Raw genomic sequence first — 6155 nt, 5'->3', positions numbered from 1 at the left:
CACAGGCATGGATAGCAAGCCAGTGTTGTGAAAGGAGACAGAAACCCAGTGATGAAGGGGACCGCTGGCCCTGAGGGATGGCAAGATCGCTTCATGCCTTCTACCTTTCCCATCACACTCAGGCCTGGCTAGAATTTCTATACGTGATTCTGTGAGGTGGTCCCATAAACTCTCAATGAAATACTTTTTAACTTGACCTCCTTTAAATTAGGGTTTTTTTGTTTTGTTTTTGGTTTTGTTTTTTTGAACCAAATGATTCCACACTGAGGCAGAAATCTATGACCTGATTCCCTCCCTCACGAGCTTAGAACTCTGTTAAGAGCCAGGAAAGCAGCATGTAATACCTTCATTGAGGCAGATGGTGTGTTCCAGTGATGGGATTCTTGGTGTGCCTTTTGTTTTACTGAAGGGAACATAATATAGGTATCTCCTTCACAGCAGTTTGTTAAATATTCATGATAAAAATCAAATGTGCTTCCCTCAAAAGAGAAGCTATGTTTATGTATTTGGCAGTTGTGAGGAAAGGAAGGTGAGGGGGGAGAATTGTTTGTTTTGATTTTGTTTTGAGACTGAGGCCCAAGCTGTGTTTGGGCAAGAAGCAAAAGGGAAATCTGGGGTCCCACCTCCCAGCACAAACCCCTTTGCATTTTTGTGCTTGCTGTATTCTCTTAGCATTGGGATACACAGAGCTCTCTGCATAAAAGCCAGTTTTGGAAAAATTACTTGTGTTTACATTTTCCTTCTTTCAAATAAAAAAAAAACACCAGCATTATTGCATTCCACAGACAAAAAATACAAGTTTACAACCTTTTTGACCTACTTTATCTCATAGGGGAATGTCAGTGGGGAATGTGGCACTATTTTGCCCCAAATTATTAATATCTGAGTGTATTTGAGAACTCCTATGGAGACAACTTTCTAGTCTATCTTCCTGGAACTGGACTGTAGAGGATAACAAAGTGGGCCCCAAAGTAAGGTCCTAGCTCCTTGAGACTATCCTCAGGCACACCTGTTTGTGCAGAATTAAGTCTCCCACCCACCCTGTCATTAATCTCAAAGGCAGTCCAGTTTGAACGAGCTGGTCCCACTGCGCATGAGGTGTGTAGACCCTAGGTTGCTCTTCCCAGACTTAGAACAAAAAGGCTGGAAGTCCTGCACTAGAGAAAGGGTCTTTGAGCCCTGGAAGCATCAGCCATTTCTTCCTCCAATTACTAAGAAACATCAGTTCTGTACTTAGCCTCTGGCTGAGCTGGGGGCTAGAAGAGCATCAAAACTATCCTTGCTCTTGCAGAATTCAAATCTGTAATGCTTGGGGGCAGATGAGTGAGCAAAGCAGACCAAGTTCCCTTCCTTATGAACTTCATTTCTAGCAGGAGGCAGAGTGAACTATATATATGATCAATGTATCATAGAACCTACTAGAAGGTGGTAAATGTCCTGCGGGAAAAAGAGGTCAGGGTAAGGAGATTCTGAGTGTGGTAGGTTTGGGGATTTCGGTTGTAGAAGTAAATAGAGTTGGGTTTGGCCTTTTCCCTCCAGCTTTATACAATATTATGTCAATTATATGTCAGTTACTTTAAGGTGTCCAACAAAATGACATATATATAAAATATATATACATATTATATATATGTAAACCTTATTGAGACGGTTTTACATTATTAAGAAATTATATCCTTTGACAGTCCTACATGACCAGCTGAATCCTAGAGATTTCCACCTTACTTCTCAAACTTCGTGCCCCTTCCAATCACCCAAGGGTCTCATTAACCCAGGGTTTCTGATTCCAGAGGTCTGGGAGCCAGTAAGAGAACCCATAAGCTCCCAGGTATTGCTGCTATTGCTGTGTTGTGCCCTTGTTGGGTAAGTATTTGTTTAGTATAGTACTGGGGTGTGGGATGGTGAACAGAAGTTCAACAGAAAACCACAAAGGAAATTGACCTAGGTTTATTACTCACAGGTCCTGGAGGAGGTACACAACATGCTTTGAGGGGACACCTGGGGAGGTTAAGGTGGGGTGCAGGCAGAGAGAGTCACAGGACCTTGGGGACATGCCTTTAGGATTGGTGGGTGGAGTGCTTTGGGCTTCCTGGGGTAAGAGGAGATGAGTCCATTCAAATAAAAAGAGTGGAATTTTGGTAAGCTTCTTGGGCATTTTGTCTTAGGGTAGCTAAGAGAAAGACCCCGGAGGCAGGGGAGAATATTTATCACAAGGGCTGTTGGAGAAGTCCTAACAGGAACTTAAATTTACCTGTGACTCTCTGGGCTGTTATCCTGGGCATACGACCACCTGAGGAGCTAATGGCTGTTCCTGGTACCAGCAGACTGCTTGGCCACACCAGATGGATGCTGAGGCTGGTAAATCCTGGAGTAGTTGGGCTGAACTCTCCACATGCTGGTTCTCAGACCACCCTTGGCACAGCCAAGACCTACAGCACAGGGACCACAACTTTTGTATGCATTGCATTCCCCAAGTCCCCTGTGTTGTTTGAACAAGTGTTCCATAAATGGAACATTGGATAACTCGGCAGAGAAAAATGATGCAACATAGAAGGCATCAAGTAGTATTAAAGAATAGCTCAGCATTGATTTAGTCTCTTAATGGGTTCCTTTTCAGAAGCAGGGCCTTGTCACAATTATGTTTGTTTGCACTTCATTTTAATAACATTTAAACCATACAGAATTAATGTAGTCTTGAATGTGGATGTCATTAGTGTTCCTGAAAGATACCTTGCCCTGGGAATTTTAATGAATTCATCATGAATTTAAATTTGTTTTAGCTGCATCCCCAGGGTTGGCCCCATGTTTCAAAAATGACCCATCTAGTATAATTTGATGGGTGCTGGAATGGGCCATCTGCTCAAAACCACTTCCTGCCCTGACTCCAGAAAATTCAGCGTCATAGTTTCACTTAATCAACAAATAATTTGATTGATAGTCAGGTCCGTAAATATTTACAAAATACCTACAAGTTGCTAAGAACCGTAGGTTGTACAAAGATGAATAAGACGTAGTTCCTGCCTGCGGGGACCTCTCAGTTGATGTAAAGTTAAGAAATAGATACTTAAAGATGCACAAATGAGGTAAGTTATTTGTTAGAAGCCCTAAGCAATGCAAAGGAGTAGCTTTCTAGTTCCTCAAGCTTTGCAATTATGAGAGTGTCTAATTGAGGAGGGAGACGGAATGTAATGATGCACAGACCATGACCATAGGGACTCTGGAGCCAGTAGGGCAAACTGGGTGCCTTTGCATCAACTCCTTTCCTCTCACCCTGCTTCCTCATCTGCTGTGGAGAAATAACCTCTACTTCCCTGTGTTGATTTGAGACTTACTGAAACTGTATATCCAAAGCACTTAGGATACTATATTTAGTGTAATGCCTCAAGTAGACCTAGTGCTGTGTTTTTTGCCATCCCTTGGTCATTTGAGTAGAGGAAACTGTGACAAGTACCCATTTCTTCAGCTCACTCTTCAACAGACTGTTACCAAGTGCTTACTAAGTGCCAGATACCAGGTTAGATGCAGGGATAACAAGTAGAACTGCATTCCTGTCCTCGCACTGCTTTGAAGGTTACATAGAGAAGTCAATGGTAACAACAGTCCACTTGGGGTCAGGAAGAGGCTGGACCCAAGGTGGGAAGGTCAGAACTGAGTCTGGAAGATGACTAGGAGTTGGCCAAGAAAAGACAGGGCATTTCACTGGGAGAGAACAGCATTGTCCAAGGTCCCCAAGCCAAGGAGATCAAGGCATTACAGAGAGGGGACAGCAGCAATAGGTTAGAGGCAGACAGACCTAGTGATAGGTAATTTTATCATCCCTTTGAGAGGTGATCAGGACTTGAGGCCAACAGTGGAAGTGAGAATATCACGGAGATGGGCACAGAAAACACCGCAAGGAAGAGTCGAAAGGGCTCTTAAGGAGGAAGGTGTCAAAGATGGCTCTGGTTTTCAGTCCCATGTCCAGTCATCAATGCCTTTTAACAGAAGAATAGCAATTTGTGAGGGGAGATGGCTTGGGCAGGTGGTGATGGCCTCAGCTTTAGACCAGCTGAGTTTGCAGTGTCTTCCAGGAGGAAATGCCATTCCTCTGTGTTCCCCCAAGATGCATATTGCCACACGCAATATACCTACAGGTAGTAACCTGCTACATCCATATGTCGGTGGCTTATGCAACATTTTGTGGAAGGGAGAAAAGCAGGAACACAGTTCTGGGTGCCTGGAATGTGTTTTAATAAGGTAAGAAGGACCCTATCTCAGGTGTGACTCAAGGACAAAGTGAGGAGCTTCTTGTTCGTCTAAAGCCAAGGCTAACATCCGTCATGGACCCCAAGCTCTGCACTGGAGAACAGGTCCTGGGGCTCCTGGGTGGCTCAGTTGGTTAAGTGGCTGCTTTCAGCTCAGATCATGGCCCCAGAGTCCTGGGATCGAGTCCCACATCGGGACTTCTCCCGCTGCCCCTCCCACTGCTCATGTTTCTCTCTCTCTCTCAAATGAATAAAATCTTAAAAAAAAAAAAAAAAAGTAAAAACAAAAACACAGTCCTTACTGAGGCTACTCTGGGCTCCTCTCCCCTCCCTTCCTCTTGATTTTGGAACATTTCAGGAGTGGAGGGTCCCTCATCCTTCTAAGATCGTCTCTTCTCCAGCTACTGATCTGCTTCTGTGGCCATATGGTCATTCTCATTAACTACTCTTGCCCTTTGAGTCTTTGGTTTCACCGTCCCTATTGTATTCTCCTTTGCCTAAAAGGATGCTCTGTTGTACCTTGCCTTAAGAAAAAATTTAATCAATCCTTCCCAAACCTCGCTACCCTTTGAATTACCATTTTTTTCCTCCCCATCCCTTCAACTGAACTTTTTTTTAAAATTTTATTTTATTTTTTTTCAGTGTTCCAAAATTCATTATTTATGCACCATACCTAGTGAACTTTTTTTTTTTAATCAAAAAAAAATATAGGGGTGCCTGGGTGACTCATTTGGTTAGGTGTCTGCCTTCGGCTCAGGTCATGATCTCAGAGTCTTGGGATCAAGTCCTGAGATGGGCTCTCTGCTCATCAGGGAGTCTGCTTCTCCTTCTTTCCTCCTCCCACCCCCCCCCAAATAAAATCTTAAAAGATATATATTCAACGGGGCGCCTGGGTGGCTCAGTGGGTTAAGCCTCTGCCTTCGGTTCAGGTCATGATCTCAGGGTTCTGGGATCGAGCCCCGCATCGGGCTCTCTGCTCAGTGGGGAGCCTGCTTCCTCCTGTCTCTCTGCCTGCCTCTCTGCCTACTTGTGACCTCTGTCTGTCAAATAAATAAATAAAATCTTAAAAAAAAAAAGATATATATTCAAAAGTCACCATGCTGTACATTTTATCCCCAGGACTTATTCATCTTTTAACTGAAACTTTATACCTTTTGACCACCTTCACTCATTTCAACCACCCCACCTTCTGCCTCTGGCAACTACCAATCTGTTCCCTGCATCTATGGGTCAGGCTGTTTTAAGATTCCACATATAAGTAATATCATACACTATTTGTCTTTGTCTGACTTATTTCACTTAGCCTTCAAGGGCCATCTACATTGTCACAAATGGTAGTATTTCCTTCCTTTTTATGGCCAATAATACTTCATTCTCTAAATGTACCACATTTTCTTTATCAGTGGACACTTAGGTTGTTTCCATGTCTTGGCTGTTGTGAATAATGTTGATATGAACATGAGAGTGCAGATATCTTTTTGAGGTAGTGATTTCACTTCCTTCAGATAAATACCCAGAAGTGGAATTGCTGAGTAATATGGTAGTCCTATCTTATACATTTTTGGAGGAACTTCCATACTGTTTTCTGTATTGGCTACACCAGTATATATTCCCACCCAAAGTGTGCAAGGATTCCTTTTCTCAACATTCTTACTAACACTTGTGGTTTTGATAATACTCTTTCTTACTAACAGCTGTGAAGTGATATCTCATTATGGCTTTGATTTGCATTTCCCTGATGAAGAGTGATGTTGAGTGGATTTTCATGTACCTGTTTGCCATTTGGATATCTTTGGAGAAATGTCTATTCAGTTCTCTCTCCATTTTAAAATCAGGGTTTTTTGTTTGTTTTGTTATTGAGTTCTAGGTATTCCTTATATATTTTGAAATTAACCCTGTATCAGATATAGG

Source organism: Meles meles, chromosome 14, assembly GCF_922984935.1.
Source record: "Meles meles chromosome 14, mMelMel3.1 paternal haplotype, whole genome shotgun sequence".
Classification (NCBI taxonomy): domain Eukaryota; kingdom Metazoa; phylum Chordata; class Mammalia; order Carnivora; family Mustelidae; genus Meles; species Meles meles.
This window is presented reverse-complemented; position numbering follows the sequence as displayed.